Source organism: Peromyscus eremicus, chromosome X, assembly GCF_949786415.1.
Source record: "Peromyscus eremicus chromosome X, PerEre_H2_v1, whole genome shotgun sequence".
NCBI lineage: Eukaryota > Metazoa > Chordata > Mammalia > Rodentia > Cricetidae > Peromyscus > Peromyscus eremicus.
The window spans coordinates 77,807,579-77,826,258 of NC_081439.1; the positions used below are offsets into that span (position 1 = coordinate 77,807,579).

At 34.5% G+C, this 18,680-nt stretch overlaps 1 protein-coding gene and 1 non-coding gene across 3 annotated transcripts in view; one reads left to right on the top strand and one right to left on the bottom strand.

Moving 5' to 3' along the window:
* The window catches only part of Diaph2 (diaphanous related formin 2), a 752,478-nt gene that overhangs the window by 112,713 nt on the left and 621,085 nt on the right, over positions 1-18,680 (top strand). The gene's annotated exons all lie outside the window — the stretch shown is intronic.
* Positions 3,075-3,193, bottom strand: LOC131900335 (5S ribosomal RNA). Its single transcript, XR_009376230.1, has one exon. It is a non-coding gene; the product is annotated as a 5S ribosomal RNA (ribosomal RNA).

Genomic DNA, 18,680 nt, shown 5'->3' on the forward strand with positions numbered 1-18,680 from the left:
TCATTTTCAATTCCTGAAGTCTTTTATCTCGTTGGGAAGGAGGAGAATTAGCTCAAGGGGATGGTTAAGACCATCATGTTCACGCACTGCAGTACTAAAGATAGTGGATGTAGAACAGCTATAGTCTGACAAAGATAATTAAGACTGTATTCTAAAAATGAGAGGAAGAGAGCAAGAGAATTTCACAAGATTATTAGACTTTGTGGGTAACGTAAGGCGTAACAGTAATACACTGGATTTTGTATTGTTGGCCCTAAATACTGAGAAATGTTGATTGCCTCTTAAGTACTGTAAATGTATTAGGTAATACTGACAAAATCATAGAAGTATTTAACAATGAAGATTTTTATATTTAATGATGTACTATTTTATAGCTTTGTTTTTGTATTTCCAAACTAGTAGGCTTGTTTTAAAAGCCAAAAAAAAGTTTTACAGATGTATATACAGTGAAAAAATTCACTCTTCCTTTCTTATACTATAAGGATAACTAATTCTAATAATCCTTCTAAGTATTTTAAGAACTCATTTTCTGATGAAAGACATAGAACGTGAGCCCATAATAAATCTGCAGCTCCATGATTTACTTCAGACTTCAGAGTGTCTATATCTGTGTAATGAACACTCAATTTAAGAAATGAACATTGAAATCACTTCTCAATTCTTTTGACCTACTCAAACACAAGCACTAATTTGCTTTACAATACTCTTATTTTCAGCTGTTTTTAAATTTAATATTGAAAACATCTGCTCTCATGGATTTGTTACAGCATTTACTATGTTTAATATAATTGTAATTTTTTAAAAAAAATTATTGTTCTATACCTGAAGTTAGCCAAAATTTTCTAGAAAGGGATAGATACTAAATATTGTAGGCTCTGTGGCACATTTGGTCTCTGTCACAACCATTCAAGTTGACTGCTGTAGATAGTATAGAAATGAATAGTCTAGTGTAAGATTCCGTTGTATGACTATATCACAGTCAACATACCCCTTCAGATAGAGGCAGGAATTTCTTTGTCCTTTTGCCCTGAATACTCATACAACATTTGTTACTATTACTATTATTATTATTATTAACTATTTTTATTTTATGTGCATGGGTGTCTTGCCTACATCAATGTCTGTGCACCATATGTGCATGTGGTACCCATAGAGGTCAGAGGAAGGTTTTAAATATTCTGGACCTTGAGGTAAACATAGTTGTGAGTTGTCATGTGGTTGCTGCCAAGAACTGGAAGTGCTCTTAATAGCTAAGCTAGCTCTCAAGCTGCATAACATTTGTTCTTTTATACATTGATGTGCATTTCTATTTGGCATATAAAATTGATGTATCATAGGGCATGCCTGAGTTCAACTTAAGCAGGAATGCTGAAAACTTTTCTAAAGAGGTAGATTAATGGAATGCTCTACCAGTAGATAAGCATATCATTGCTTGTGTCAATAGTGTTTTTCCAAGATATTTTCCTTACTAATTAAGTTAGTATATAATGATGCTTTATTTTAAAATCATACCATTAGTAATCCTGCATATTAATGTATATTTTGTCAAATCATAAAAAGTGTAGAAAATCTGATAATATGATAGACTCTGATGTAATCAGTTATTCTTAATCTTAATTTCTTAAAAATCTTTATAGTATATATGATTTCTAGAGTCAGCAGATTTTTATTGTCAACACTTGTCTAATAGTACCATTAGTGTAGTCATCGAGAACAAAGGAGAATATGTACATTCTAGATAGCACAATTTCTTCATAACATACATCCTCCATTAATGACTCTTTTGAAAGTTATCTTTGACCTTTATTTTAGAGTCTTTTCTCAAATGTCTACTTCACACTTTTTGATATCACTTACTGGCTATATTCTTTGGTTTCTTATAATTACATTATCCTGCCCCAATAATTTTGCCTGATTCCTGAAGACTTTGTGCAGAACATGAATCTTCTCCTTTGCCGTGATAAATTCACGTTGTCAACTTTATGTGTATACACCAACATTTAATCTTTAGACTTTTAACTAACTTTGCAGTCTTACCATCTTGACACCTAACTATCTCATTAAGTTAAAATGTCTAAAGTGCCATTTATAATAATTGTCCATGTCTCCCCACACCACTTGACCAGATGAAAGTCTCAACTTCCCAGTTTCACCATGTAGCAAATAGAGAATAGAGAGAAGTGTTTTATTAAGCACTGATAATTAGCAAATAATAGAATAATTTCTTTCCACTGGTTAAATGAAAGTCAAGTGAAAACTTCACATTTTATATTGTCTCTTATTAGGGAAGGAATTTTTATATGCTAAATATGAAATATTGTGAATTTTAATATTTGTTCTATAAGTGTAAATCATTTTACAACCATAATTTTAGCTTGTTTGGCAAGTTAACTCTGGAATAGTGAAATGTAGCAGTAGATCATCCTAGTTGAAGAATGACCATTGTTCAAGTCTTTATAGTGTTCCAAAAATAAAGTTATAAATATATGCTGAAACTTAAGAATAATTTATCCAACATAAATAAGTCATCATTATCATCTTGAGAAAGTAATTGCTTTGGATAATAAGAAAAAGCATGTCTTTCGAGTTAGGCACTAATATGCTCTGAATCCAACTTAAATCTTTTGAGGAAAGCGTCTACTTTGTAAGACTGTTATTTTCAAATGTAGAAGCCATTATCTCATAGAGTTGGAGCACCACTGAAACCCTTTAATATTCTTGGATATGCAACCTAGAAACCACATCACACCAAGGCACATTCCCTGGTTGTAATCATGGCAATTAGGCAAAATTGTTTAAGTATATATTTGGCACTTACTTTGTTCTAGGAGTGGTTTTAACAGCTTTTACATAAATTTAAGTAGAGGCAGATGTAAAATACATGTATATACACATACATACACCAATCTATCTGCATACATAAAAATGCATGTATAGATAAACATATACATATATTTATATACACCACTTACATGTGCTATGTTTGCTTTAACAGAAACTAGAACATGACATTGGGGTCATACATAGCTAGACTCAATGAAATGCAATTTCCATTCTTCAATTTGCTTTTTTAAAGCCTACAGCACGCGGTATTCCCAGGTGGTCTCCCATCCAAGTAGTAACCAGGTCCGACCCTGCTTAGCTTCCAAGATCAGATGAGATTGGGTGTGTTCAGGGTGGTATGGCTGTAGACCAATTTTCTAAATTAAAAGTTCTAGGTGTTCTAACTTGAATCTCACTGGTGGATTATTATACTAGAAAAGAGAAAAATTACTGGCAAAATAATTGATATGTAAATGTAAAATTCCACAAATAGATTATAATACTCTGAATACTGAGGCAGAAATGAGCAATACTAGCTTTCTTAAGAAAACAATCACCAAACATCCTCTAAAACCACACCTGTATTTATTTATTTCAGAGGCAGATAACAACAGTGAAACAAAGAGCTGTCTATTCAAATTTCACTTTCTAAGCTTTCTGTGTGTCTCAATTTTAGTGATCGTGAATAATGGGGAATGTCAGCACAAGGGCAGATGCTACATAGTTGGAAACGATAATTTCCTATTCTGTGTGATTTGAAGGCTACACTAAGATTTCATCTGCCTACCTTTTTACATAACCAGAAATACCCACTATTATTACATTCAACAGATAATATTAGGAGAAATATTTTCAAACAGTCACTATTACACCTATATAATGCTTTGCCTAGAATTTTAAAATAAAACTTCTCATATTCTCTCTCATTTGTTTTGTACATTAGAAGGCAGGTTCGCAACAAGAACTGAGTTCAGGTTGAAGGTAATGAGAAATTTTCAGTCTGAGTCAGATTGCATGAGAGGTGGTAACATGGTGGCAGTGTTCTCTTCAGAATGCCTGTGGCATCACGTTGAAACTCTGACAGCCACACAAAAGTCCAGGCAGAATCCCTTTTCAGAGTGCACTGTTTCTTCCTGTCGTTGTCCCTCCTATCACTAACGGATTAAAATGAATGTATCATGTTTAACTGTAGTATTCATGTGCTGAGTAGTGTGGACACACAAGCTGGTCAGGAGTGAAGACTAAGTGTAAACACTGAATAGGATCCCTCTTTGCTGCAGTCCCTTCTGGGTTCCTCTCAGCTTTGCATAAATGAAGCCGACTCATATCATCATCGCTTTGGAAATCCCGATCTCTATTCATGACACTTCCTATCTTCCTTAATTTTTATCCCTAAAACTTACACCTGGGATTTTTGTGCATAAATATAAATATGTATATATATATATACACATAATTGTATGTATATATTTATGTCTGCACATGGATGAGTATTGTGACTATATGTATTTTTTAATCTGTCTCCACTTAAATGCATATGAAAGCTGCTACAATTATAGCTAGAGTATAGTTAGGTGCTCTAAAATATACTTGGTATTTTACATCACATTATTTTGCCTAGTTGCTGTGATTATTACCAGGGTACTTAGTTCATTATTATCCTTCTTTGTAGTGTATCAGGAAATATTACTTAGATAAATACCATAGCTCAGATATGTAGATTCCTCTCTTGTCAAATGAACTTTGGTATAATAGTGATAAAAGAAACAGTATTGTGGTAGAGATAGCTTTCTGGTTAAGTGCTTACTGCACAGGCATTAAGACCTAAGTCCAGACCTCCAGCACACATGCAAAAACAAGGTGTGCTTGCATGTGTCTATAACTCCAAGGCTGGGATGTGGTGATTAGTAGGTCCCAGGGTGTCACTGGCCAACCACTTTAGTAAGCCTTAATGGCATCCAGAGAGTCAGTTCAGTCAGAGAGTCAGAGACTATTTCAAAAAAAAAAAAAAAAAAAAAAAAAAAAAGGATTGTGATTGAGGGAATATACTGAAGTTGACTCTCCATATACACATGCATAGGTAGAATATGTCCCATTCCACCTTTCTGTGCATGCACATATGTACATATACATCTCTCTCTCACACACATGTACACACCAAGTATTTATAGATCTTAAAAATGTGTGAGCATTATTTGATTTTGATTTTTCATACAAACTAACAATCACTAATCATATACCAGAGAATAAGTTGATTATTAATTGCCCCATTCTTAATTTTAAAGAATACTTTTTTCATAACATTCAATATTATCTACCATTCTGGTTTGTAAATATTTTAATAAATGTGCTACTGAGTCATTTTTTTCCCTAATGGCAATTTAATAAGTATCCAGTAAATAGACAGAAAGTCACACCTATTATTAATTGAACTCAAGAGGGGTGTTAATTAAGAATAAAGAATTTGATGATTAAATTAACAAAATGATAAAAAACCAAAATGCACCTGTACTTTGCAGTAGTACCCATATCCCTCAGAACTAAACAAAACAATCTTAATATTTTTTCTAAACTTGCAGTGACAAAAGATTTTCTACTACAAGTAAATTTTTGTTCATTCATTCTTCTGTTTTAAATATATCTGCATGGCTGATTTGACTCTCTCTTTAGCATTTACATTAAAGTAATGCATTGCAGTTCACATACATATGTTACTGCTTAGTTGTCCATTCAAGAGGATCTTTACTGTTCTTGGTATGAAATTTTTATTAATCTGTTTATTCAACAAAAGAAATCCTGAACTAAATCAACATCGTAATCGTTTTTCAACTACTACTGCTAGGAATTTAGAAATATAATTGAAATATTATGGCAAAAATAAAAGCAATTTCAATAGGAATTAAGCCACTAAAATCATCATCGCCATTGAAATATATGATTAGATAATATGATGTTTAATGGATTCCACCTGCAACTTGCCTCTCATCATTTCTACTGTTTTCCCTTAAAGTGTATTCTACCCATTGCTATTTTAAATTACGCTGTGCCATGTATCTTATTTTTCCTCTTTCTCAACTCAAAAATTCTTCTTGTACTGCCATGGATAGTACCGTGTCTTTAAGGTGCTTTTGGAATAGATATTAATAATTGCTTTTGGTGAGCTGGAGAGATGGCTCAGTGGTTTTGAGCATTTGAGGACCTGATTTGTTTTCCAGCACCCACATTGTGATTGGTCGCCCTCTTCTGACTCCTGCAGGTACTGCACATACAATGTGTACAGACATACCTGAAGACAAAACATGTAAGATAATAAATCTTCAAAAACACTACTTATGTGTTATTTCATTAGTTGACATATAAAATAGTAAAATAAACAGTTTTGGACATTTACTCACAAAATTTTTCCCTATATTCCATGAGAACTTAGCACATTGCATCACTTAGTATCAGCACTTAGTATTTATTGGAGAAAGGATCTCATTATTCTAACTTTCCTAGAGACTATTTTTCTTCCAAGTAGTAATTGGAAGAGAAGCGTCCTTCTTCCAAAATAAATAACTTGCCCATTTCAAAGTAGGAATGAATCTGTATTTGTACTTTCTAATATGGTTATCATGTGAATATTGTGCCCCAAACACATATGAGATCTACACTTTTAATAGTATTATAAGTATACAATAGAAAGCTGATTACTATAAACACATTGCTATGCAGCATATTTCCAGAGGCTTTTCAAGTAGCTTTACTGAATTAGATCAATGAAAATTAACTCCTTTTTGCTCCACTCAGCATCTAGCCCCCACCATTCTACTTTCTGCTTTGGTTAATTGATTAATAATTTGACTGATTTAGGTATATCCTGTAAATGGTACCATGCAGCATTTGTCTGTCAGCTAATTTCAGTTGTTTATCACTGCTATAGCATATAACAGGATTTCCTTTTACATGGCTGAATAATTTTCTATTATGTATATCTATTTAAGGAAGAGACTATTCTTTCTCCACTATATATTATTTTACTGTCATAGAATATTAGTTGAATGTATGTGAGATGAGAAAGTTTATTACTGGATTCTATACTGTTTCTTTACCCAATTTTTCTATTTTAATGGCATTAATATTATCAGTATATATTTGTTTTACAAACCCATTTTATATACCTGTATACCTGGTGCTATGTAAAAATGTCTCTGGTAAAACCAGGTATTGAATGGAAAAAGTTGGCACTTTGAGATGCCTGTTGTCAGAGGGATATCTGCTAGCTGAATGATGTGAACAGATTAGTCATGTGAACAGGAACACTATTTCAGGCTAAGAGGAAAGTTGAAATTAATTTAAAAAGTCATTACCATTAGAAAGGCATTTACATGGTGGCAAAAGAGGAAGAAAGCAAGTATGATTGTGAAAGCAGTTTGAGGGCCATGTGATAAGGATCACACAATGAATCAGAAGCCAGGTCTAGTTGGGTTGTTTACAAATATAGATTGAGCTAAAAGTGTTGTCTTTCAAATGAAATTGCTTTCTGAGTAGCCATCCCTGAACACTGTCATTCTGATAATAAACACATGTGGATACAGAGTGCTTTGTGACAGACCTCACAATAGGGATCCTGTGCAGACAAGAGTCTAGAACTTTCTAATTTGCTACATGATATGCAGCGAATGATGATCACATCCATGTCTCACTGCTACTGAGTCAAGCATTTCATATATTTGCAGTCCCATAGTTCATTTTCCACTGGGGGTATAGTCTATGAACTACCAAGGGGATGCCTGGCACAGTGGACAGCTGAACATTTAGATGTATTATGTGCTTCTAATACATACATGCCTCTGACAAATGTTGGTTTATAAATTAGGTTCAGTTAGAGATTAACAAGAACTAATAGTAAAATAGAACAGGTGTAACAATCTACTACAATACAGGTGGTCCAAAATACACAAATTACTTATTGGTATGATTTCTCCATTTAGCATTTTCATAGTGCTGTTGAATATGCATGACTGAAACTGGGAAGTGTAAGTATGTATAATGGGGAACTATTATTAAAGATTGAAATTATAGTAAAAACACTGAAAGGAATGTATGAACACTTCTTAATTTTTAATGATGAATTCTTTCAACTTTTAGTATGGCTGAAATGTAACTTTTAATATTAAGTCTAGTATCAATCATCTTTCCATCATTTTAAGACATGTGTATCTATACAAAGCTTTTGTAGTCTTTGACAATGAGAGATTGGATATAACTGACAAATTTTCTGTCACTAATGCCAGCACTGGGTCTGACTTTTTGCTCTTAAAATGCTATTTTCACTTTAAAAACGCTTTAAAGATATATTGAACTCTTTTTCTAAAGCTCTATAAGCCATTTATACACACAAGTAAGTGTCCCACACGCAAGGCTCACAACAGGCAAAATTGCATTGTCTGTTTTAGATTTTTCTGTCAAATATATTGTTTTGGCTGCTTTTAAATATCAAGACATGTATCACTAGGTTGTAATTTCTTAGTCTCGACTGTGAAAGTTTCTATACTACTCTTTGTTAGATTGCATATAGATCATAAAATACTGTTAAATTTTCTGAAAGAGAGCAGGGCATGGTGGCACATACTTTTAATCCCAAGAGGCAGAGGCAGGCGGATCTCTGAGTTGAATGTCAGCCTGATCTACATAGAGAGTTCTAGGCCAGTCAGTTCTACATAGTGGGACCCTGTGTCAATAAACAAAATGAAATTTATAAGAAATGGGAATTGGGGACATTTTCTGGCTATAAGAATCCATCCAATTCATATTGTATTGTAAATTTATGTTATGTAAATATAACAATAAATAAATAAATAAAATAAATATAAATATAACAATAATGACAGCAATCAAAACTAAAGAATATTAGATCTGATTTTCTGAATGATGTGCTCTTCTCTACCTAACTTCCAAGTACCTTCTTGTTTGCTGTTGACTGTGCGTGTGATTAAAAGGAAGTTGAGCCTAGAAATTGTTCTCTGGAATTGTTTGATCAATGAGAGGGTGCTATTTCAAGAGTAGTTTTGATGCTTTTGAGCATACATTGTAAAATTGATTGTCAGTGAGATAAGTAGCTAAACATGAGCATACATTGTAAAATTTATTGTCAGAGATAAGTAGTTAAACATGCTGGTTATATACCTGTGGGAATGACACATTAGAGGAAGAGATACTGAGAGAGTGTGCTTTCTGTTAACTTTAGAAATCATTAGAGATATTTTAAATGAACAACTTATTGCTGGAAAATTAAGAAAGTCTTTGGAATAATAGAAATAGATTCATTTTATCCTACCTTTCTCCATACTTGTCAGAGCTACTAAAAGGTTGGGTATAAAGGTAAAATTGCACACACGCTAGGGAGAAATACAGGTAATTGCTATTTAGTTTTGACGCTAGAAAAGCCTTTACAAAAGGAAAAAATAAAAATAGAAGCTATAAAAGAAAATACAGCTCTTATTCCTAGCCTACACGAATTGGGACCTTTTGTAAAACCAGTGTACAATATGCATTATTGAAGAACATGTGGTGAATTGGAGCAAATTTAGAAAAATTGGTGACATAGGAATACCTTTGTGTATGAGTGTTGTTAGATAGCTGAAAGAAATAAATATCCTAATAGTGGCTAATTTGTAAGATAGTACATTTCTTGAAGAAAAACTAGTGCAGGAAAATAAATGTGAAAATGTTTATAATGACATCCCAAATTCTCTTTCTAGAAAAGTTTCCCAAAGAAAGAATGTGCAAAAATGATAGCTATGGATATTTAGTATTGCATTTTTTCTCATAGGAAAAATCTAGGTTTTAAGTGCCTAATAATAAGGAATTAAGAAGTCATCACATGATAATTGATAAATTATTACATGATGATTGAAAATATTCTATATATTTATTGTACAGGATACTTTCATCATATATTAAATTTTTAGACTTATTTTATGTATCTGAGTGTTTTGCTCCTATATATGTCTATATACCACAGTGTAATGGATAGTTGTGAATGGCTGTGTAGGTGCTAGGAGTTGAACCCACAAGTGCAAGAACAGCAGTGATCTTAACTGCTGAGACAGCTCTCCAGCTCCCTTCATTATATATTAAACAGAATACATTAAACAGAAAATACATATAGTACAAAATCAATTTAAAAAATATTTTGTACAGGGGCAAAAAGGACAGATTATATGATAAAAAAGAAGTTCCTCCAGATGAGAAAGTATGGTAACTTTTATTTTTGTTTTTTGTGTTAGCTATATTTTCTAAGTGTAACACAAATTCCTAATGGTCTTTTAATAAAAAACCCCAGAGCCAGAATATCGTGGTAAATGCTGAAAGATCAGAGAGACAAAGGAACAAGCTACCTCTTACCTCTAGGACTCCTCAGCCTGAAAAAGCCTTTAGTTCCTGTCTCCTCACGCCTTATATACCTTTCTCTGCCCAGCCACTAAAGGCATGTGTGCTTCCCAATTACTGGGATTAAAGGTGTGTGCCACCACTGTCTGGCTCTGTTTCTCTCCTAGACTGAGTCAATCTCATGTAGTCCAGGGTGGCTTTGAACTCACAGAGATCCAGACGGATCTGTGCCTCCCGAGTGCTAGGATTAAAGGTGTGTGCCACCACTGCCTGGCCTCTATGTTTAATCTAGTGGGTTGTTCTGTTTTCTGATTTTCAGGCAAATTTTAAGGGTACACAATATATAACCACATCTAAGTTTCCCTTAATGAACATGTATTAGATTTAAAATGAAACAAGAGGAAAAAAATGATAAAGGAGTTAGATTGTATTATCTTTATTTTCTCATAACGTTTATGGTATAGCAATTATAAACTTTATAAATTCTCCATTTCTGTCTTATTTTGCCAAAGGAGCTATTATTTAAATTCCGTTTTATTCACAAAATAAGAAGTATATTTTCTTTTTCTTTTCTTTTCTTTTTGCTGTAGTGGAAATGGATGAAGGAACTGCTAATAGTTCTTTTATATACAAGCAATATAAGTATATTAAATGTTGTATATCCAAGTGACTTGAAGGGAAAACAGGAATCTGTATTCCTTGATACTTTTCATCTCACAGTCTTATTGTTTTCATCATGTCTAGTCTTCAGTTCAAGATGGGGCATCATATTAGTAATTTATTTCAGCTTTGTATGTGAGATCTTGTGTCTAGGAAATCTATAATGATTGTCAATCCAAGGGCAATTATCATTTTGAAATAGTTTTAGGGAGGATTTTGTTCCTTTTTAGTAGACTGGGAAACTAAGAGCAATGCCTTCTAAGGGAAAAATATTGCAAACAAATGAAATTTAACTGAGCACCAGACATTGAAAGTAGAAGAGCACACGTGGGAAAGCTTGTATATTCTTAAATGATCAACTATTTGAGAATGAGATGCTGTGGTACAGATCTGAAGAGTAAAACAGAAACAAGTCTGGTAACTGGTAACATCTTCCCATCTGCTCTTTGTATTACAAATAGTATTCTCATTGTCCAAATTCATAGCAATAGTGCTTAAAAAACAAATAAATGCTTCATAGTGTTATCTTTTGCTGATGTAGTCAAGAAGAGATGATAACATCATGCACAGTTGTAAGAGATCAGTATAGTAGATTAATTTACCTACAGATGTTCTTCAGGATGTTTCTCCCTAGTTTTTGACATTGCTCAAAATATACATCTCATGAGTGAATCAGGAAAAATGCCACTTGATTTGCATTTGTGAGGAGTTGAGTCCTTGAACCATATTTATGGAAAACTTTAAAATGAGTGTGTACTACTACATTTTACAAACGGATGCTGCATGCCAGCTAACACAATTGTATTGCTTAGATGCCTCTCTGAATAAGAGGTATTTATTAATTTGGCAATTGTTTCTTATATGTAATGACAGTAAACTTTCTTCCACTAGTAGTAAATGTTTTCTAATGCCTTCCAAATCAGATGAAATTTTCATTTCAAAAATCTCAAAAGCTTATGTTATTAGATGACTGTAGCTAGAGTTTTTCTCTCCAGGTCCCGCCAAACCCCGGCAGTCCTGTAGCCCACTTATAAAATAAACACACAGACGCTTATATTATTTAAACTGCTCGGCCATTAGCTCAGGCCTACCATTGTCTAGCTCTTACTCTTATACTCAGCCCATTTCTGTTAATCTATATGTCGCCATGTGTTCCATGGCTTTACCTGCTGCCTTTACATGATGCTCCCTGGACGGCAGGCTGGTGTCTCTTCTTCTCTGCCTTCCTGTTCTTTCAATTCTCCTCTCTGATAGTCCCACCTATACTTCCTGCTTGGCTACTGGCCAGCCAGTGTTTTATTTATCAATCAATCATCCACAGCAGATGACTACCTTGGACTTCCTGTATTTTACTATTTTTCTTAAGAATGCAGTTATAAATGATATAAAATTTATCTTCATAGGAATTATAAGGGTTTTATCAGGTAGATTATTTATACTAAAATCACAAAACTAAAAACAAGAGTTATGTCTTGCTACATCTATCAATGATCCACTTATTTTCTTAGATTAAGTTCTTTTCTATTTTCTTTGTGTATTAAATAAGGACTTTTTATTTTTTTATGCTTTAATTGTGATGACTAAGCTATACTTGAATGAATCAATAGCATCTTATACTTAATGTTTCAAATGTGAACTTTATACACTTTCTTTATTCTCCTTTTCTGTGTTTCCTGGTCTCCTTAAAACTCTGTGGTCCTTATTACTGTTACTAGTGCCACAAATGACTCGGTGAAAGAACTCTGAGCTACCACTGGAAATCATTTGATCCCTTTCCTTCACTCTCTTTTCCAGTTAGATGTTCTCCATTGTCTATCAGCTGCTCATTGGTTCTCCCTTGTTTACCTTTACTGTCATAAAACTCACCTTGAGGTGCATCCTCCAAAGTGCCTTCAGAATGCTTTTTTTTTTTTTTTCTCAGTGCTAGGAGTAGGATCTAGGGCCTCACTGATAAAAATGCCTTTTATAAAGGTTAGGCTTATTTATACCACTTAATATGTCTGTGCACATACATACATGTATGTATATAAGGTTTATATATATTTGTAACTTTTAAAGTGTTACTTAATGAAATCCTTTTCTTTTCTTTCTTTTTATTTGTATTTTCTTTGTTTTTGAGACAGCTTCTCTCTACATAGCCCCAGCTGTCCTGAAATTCACTATGTATCTGAGGCTCACCTTGAACTTACAGAGATCCACCTGCCTATGCCTCCCAAGTGCTGAGATGAATACAATGGGCTGATGAAATCCTTTTCTGATATCACTATATTATGTATATTTTTCATAATGTTTTAGGTTAGACTACATAATCATGGGTTTCATCATGTCATCTTTATGATTGGTACTCTTATTTGCATTTTTGTAACTCACATCCACCTGAACCAGAGTAAATATAAAATATGATTGTTTAAATGGTTAATGCTACTGATATGGTGTCAATATAAAATGTCCCCTATAGACTCATGTATTGGAGGGTGTGGTTGCCAGCTAATGAGCTTTTGGGAAATGCTTGGTTCATAAAGGAGCTGATTAATCTTTGTGGATTCAGCATATGATGGCATTATTGGGAGCTGATAGAAAATTGGAGGTAGAACCAGGTTGAAAAAGGGTCCTTCAGCAGTCTTTCAGGTCTTCCTCTCACTTCCAGCTTCCTGGAAAACAAGGTGAGCACCTTCTTCCCATCACATTGACAACATAATGGTGTTCTTTGCTCTTTCCCAGTTCCCAAAAGCAATAGAGCCCACTGACTAAGGACTGAATCATCTGGTACCTGAGCCAGGATGATAGTTCCTTGTGGTGGTATTGTGTTCCCCAAAATATTGTGCACACTAATAAACTTATCTGGGGTCAGAGAACAGAACAGCCACTAGATACAGAGGCTAGAAAATGGTGGCACTCACCCCTTTAATCCTAGCATTCCAGAGGCAGAAATCCATCTGGATCTCTGTGAGTTCAAGGCCACATTGGAAACAGCCAGGCATGGTGACACATGCTTTTAATCCCAGAAAGTGAGCCTTTAATCTTATGAAGTAAGGGCAGAAAGCAGAAAGGTATATAAGGTGTAAAAACCAGAAACTAGGCTAGTTAAGCATTCAGGCTTTCAAGAAGCAGTTCAGCTGAGATTCATTTGGATAAGGACTCAGAGGCTTCCAGTCTGAGGAAATAGGATCAGCTGAGGAACTGGCGAGGTGAGGCAGCTGTGGCCTGTTCTGCTTCTCTGATCTTCCAGCATTCACCCCAATACTTGACTCAGGTTTGATCTTACTAATAAGAATGTTTTAAGATTCCTGCTACAGTTCCTTCTTTAAAATTTACTATTTTTCCTCCCTCCCTTTCCCTTCCATTCTCCCTTCCACCTTCCCCTCCTTCTTCATTCTTTTTATCTCAGGTATTTGTTTCAGCAGCAGAATACTAACACAGCTACTAAAAAATAAACCACTTAATGATAAAAAATTAAATAAATGATTATAGCATAGAAGGGTATATGTTAATATTAGTTAGATAGTGCTAAGTAACTGTCATTTAGGGCAGAATCAGTCTGTGTTCTTCCATATAAATTGAACATTCTCTTTTTCTCTCTCATTCATTCAATTTGTCTCACTTGAGGAGATTGGCTTAGATCAGGGGTTCTCAACATCCTAATGGTGTGACCCTTTAATTCAGTTATTCATGTTGTGGTGACCCCAACCATAAAATTATTTCCGTTGAACTTCATAAGTATAATTTTACTGCAGTTATGGATTGTAATGTAAATATCTGTGTTTTCTGATGGTCTTAGGCGACTCCTGTGAAAGGGTCTTTTGACACCCCCCCCCCCCCCCCGTGAGGGTTACAACCCACAGGTTGTGAAAACATTGGCTTAGACTGACTGAGATGATAAGATGTGACAGCATATTAGAGCTGGAATACGTCATTTATCTCAATATGACCTTTCTCTTCGTGAGTGAAGGGAAAGTATCTTGCCCAAGTTATAGAGCTGTATAGCTGAAAGTAGAGTAATGCAAATTATTGGATGAAAGAATATTTGAGAATATTTGGATTACATGGGGGAATGATTAAATATTTGAAAAAGAATAGTTATTAATGATGTATGAAACATATGTATTTTTGTTAAGTCCATATTTTTTAAAAGTACATTCAGGGACTAATTTTCTTGCTTCAATATTTGCATAAAAATAGAAAGTGATGTATTAAAACAACATTTCCCGGAAAGAAAGTGAGGTAACAGCTAATCTATATTAATCAATGGTTGTAGTCATAGTTTTACTCCATACCTATAGTAGTTTAAATGGTAGTAGCTATTAGTAACATTACTTAGTGTGTGTGTTCCTCTGTGTACTTGTGTCAGTACATATGTATATGCACACATGTGTACATGTAGGTTCATTTGTGTGGGGTCCAGAGGTTAATTTTGGGTGTTTCTCTTTCTTTGGATCAGTCCATTTTCCTTTTTTGTTTCTTTTTTATTTTCTTTTTTTACTGGCCTGGAACTCATTGATTAGGTTAGGCTGACTGGCCAGTGAGCCCCAGGGTATTCCTGTCTATTCTTTCCCAGCACTGAGATTACAAATAGATACCATCATATATGGCTTTTTCTGTGGTCCTCATGTTTGCTCAGCAAGCACTTTATGGACTGAGCTGCACCCTCAGCTTTTTTAAGCTGTAAAATACCTGAATATGTTATTGTAGAGCAAGGGAGAAATAGCTAAGTATTTAGAGAGAGAAAATGAAGAGCTTGTATAGGATACTGTGAATAGCAAATTGGTAGAGTTAAAAATGCTATTTCAAAGGAAAATTATTGTTTCTGTTATATTCTATTAAACCATAGTCTGAGTTAATAGAATATGTAAAGTTGAAACAAAAAGAACACCTCAAAAGATCTGGAGGGATAATATTCATAGGAAAGAAAAAATTGAGAGGGACAAACCTTCATAGACAAAATAATTATGTCTTTCCAATATTTTTAGTGTTAAGGTCTCTTTATACTTTCAAAATTGTAACCTGCAAATCCTGTTTTTGTATGATTTATATCTTTTGCTACTTTGCAATCTGATTTAAAATCAAGAAAATTCGGCGAGGAGTGGGGCATGAGAACATAGGGAAATGGGAGGGTCTAGCTGGAAGAGGGACAGAATGGGAGGGCAGGGAGTGAGATACCATGATAGATGAGGACATCATGGGAATAGGAAGAGGCAGGGTGCTGGGGAGGCTCTCAGGAATCCACAAGGATGACCCCACCTTGGTCTGCTGGCAGTGGTTCAGAGGGTGCCTGGAGTGGTGTACTCTAGTGCCTGGTCTAGCGAATACCCTAACAGTCATCATAGAGCCTTTTGTCCAGTGACTGATGGAGGCAGATGCAGAGATCCAAGGCCAGGCGCCAGGCTGAATCCAATCGATGAGAGAGAGGAGGGATTCTGCAGCTGGGGGATGTCAAGATTATGATGAGAAGCGGTGCGGAGATGACCGGCCACACTAGAGGAAGCCTGTGAACTGTGGACTGGTGGCTGTGGAGCCCCCATGGGACTGGACTAGGCCCTCTGGATATGGAAGACGGTTGTTTAGCTTGAACTGTTTGGGGGGCACCCAGGCAGGGGGATCGGGATTGGTCCCTGGTGCATGGACAGGCTTTTGGGAGCTCGGTGCCTGTGGTGTGATGCCTTGGGCAGCCTGAGTGCAGTGGGGGAGGGGCTTGGACCTGCCTAGGCACAGTTTGCCTGACTCTGCTGACTTCCCATGGGAGACCTTGATTTGGGGGATGTAGGGATTGAGGTGGCTTGGGAGGGAGGGCTCGAGGGTGAGAGGAGAGAGTATGGGGGATCTGTGGGTGGTATGTAGAGTGAGTAGAAAATTTCATAATAAAGAGAAATGAAAAGAAAAAAATGAAGAAAATTCTAGAGCACAAGACTACAGAGGAACATGCTCCATTTGCAATTAGAATGGTTATTCTATCCCAGGTCAGGTAGCCTCTGGAAAAACTAGTATTTTTATATTCTCTGCCTCATTTCTCTTGTCAGAGAGATTCCTTTGTTTGGTTATCATCGTTAACAAGAAAACAGAAGTTGTGTTTTTATGCAAGTATTGAGGTGATATTTGTTATATATGGATATAGGAGATGTTTGGTTGGTAATGGTGTGAATTTTTCCATGCTATAGCCTTCTTTCTCCTTTTAAAAATCACACTACACATTGTCATGATGCATAATTTAAAGAAACATGGTAGAATGTTTAATTATCTGTAGTTAACACACTATACCATATCTTAAGTAATGCCATTACACACATTTATAATTATCTCACAAGACACTAGTATCCCATGAGTGTGGGAAATTTTGTTTCAGTTGTAATGAAATTTAGATTCCACTTTTACATTGTAGAGTTTTCTGATCTTCCACTCTATTCCTCTTTTCATCATCAGAGAGGTTGTTGTGATTTACATGAATAAGTAAGAGAGCCATAGCTTTTTTTTGCAAATACATATGTATAATTTGGTGTGATGAGATCATATTGTTCTTAAGAAAATTGTGTTTAAATGGTATGTTTTGGTTCTTCATGGGAGATGATAGGTGTTGTATATAAATCAAATCTGGTGAATGTATTCTATTTAGACTATTTAAATGTCACAGAAATAAAAAAAATATTTCAGCAAAAGGTCTATGATAAATTTCATTTATTTTTCAATAAAAATTTAATATAATACAAAAAGTACTTATTCATCATGATAAATGTATCTATCTCAAAGCAAATGTACTTGTTATGTATAGTGGGAAGTCACTTAAAGAATTTCCTTTAAGATCAGAGGCAATACCTTGATGTTTATGATTACCATCGTTAGTAGTATTAGCCCATTTTCTGCTTTTCATGAAAGGGAGAGGACAACGTGGTATTTGCCACTGTGGTAAGAGAAATATATACATTATAAAGGAATATGTAAAATTATATGAATATCTGATAATCAATATAATATGCATAACCTTTTACATATAAATAGTAACCTAAGCAGTCAATAACAAATATGAATCCCATTTATTATAACAATAAGAAAGAATCAATGTCAATAACATTTTTATAGGATTATTTTTAGAGACTGACAACAAAATGTGAAATTTATTTGATTGTGAGCTTTATCCTTTAATGGCTAAGCCATCTCTCCAGCCCTGAAATTTTATTTGGAAGAGTAAACATTTGAAGAGATCCAGGAGAAGTCAGGAACAAAAGTGAAGTGAGAAGAGAATGGCCCTGTAATACATTTAAAAATGGTGAAAACTACAATAATTAAAATAGTTTGATTCTCTTTTAGGAATAGATAAATACATTACTGACTCAGAAGAGAGACCCAACAATAGACTTAATACCCATGGGAATTTAGTGTATAATCAAAGAAGTATTTGAACTCATTAAGGATTAGCAATTCGGTTTTAAAAACGAGTGATAAAAGGATCTTCATCTACAGTAGTGATTGAAAATATGACAGAGGGCTCATTATCTTAACATAAAAAGTTTTTTTTTAATTGAGAAAACAAATGTAGTCAAATTGAGATCTTAATTTAGGAGATGTCATTGCCTCTGAACAGACAGTTCACAGCTAAGCAAACACAAATAACATACATAGATACGTGTGTGTGTATTTGTGTGTGTGTGTGTATACACAATTTAAGTTCAAGCAAAATTAAATAAATGTAGATTAAAACAGTAGCAGTGATATAACCTTTTTTGAAAACCTAGCACATTGCCAAATGTTTGAAATGCTTCATGTTAGTGTGATGGCGGGAGACAAGCTCTATTTTGTTGGCACCATCTTTCTTTCCTGTCATCATTTTAGAGGGA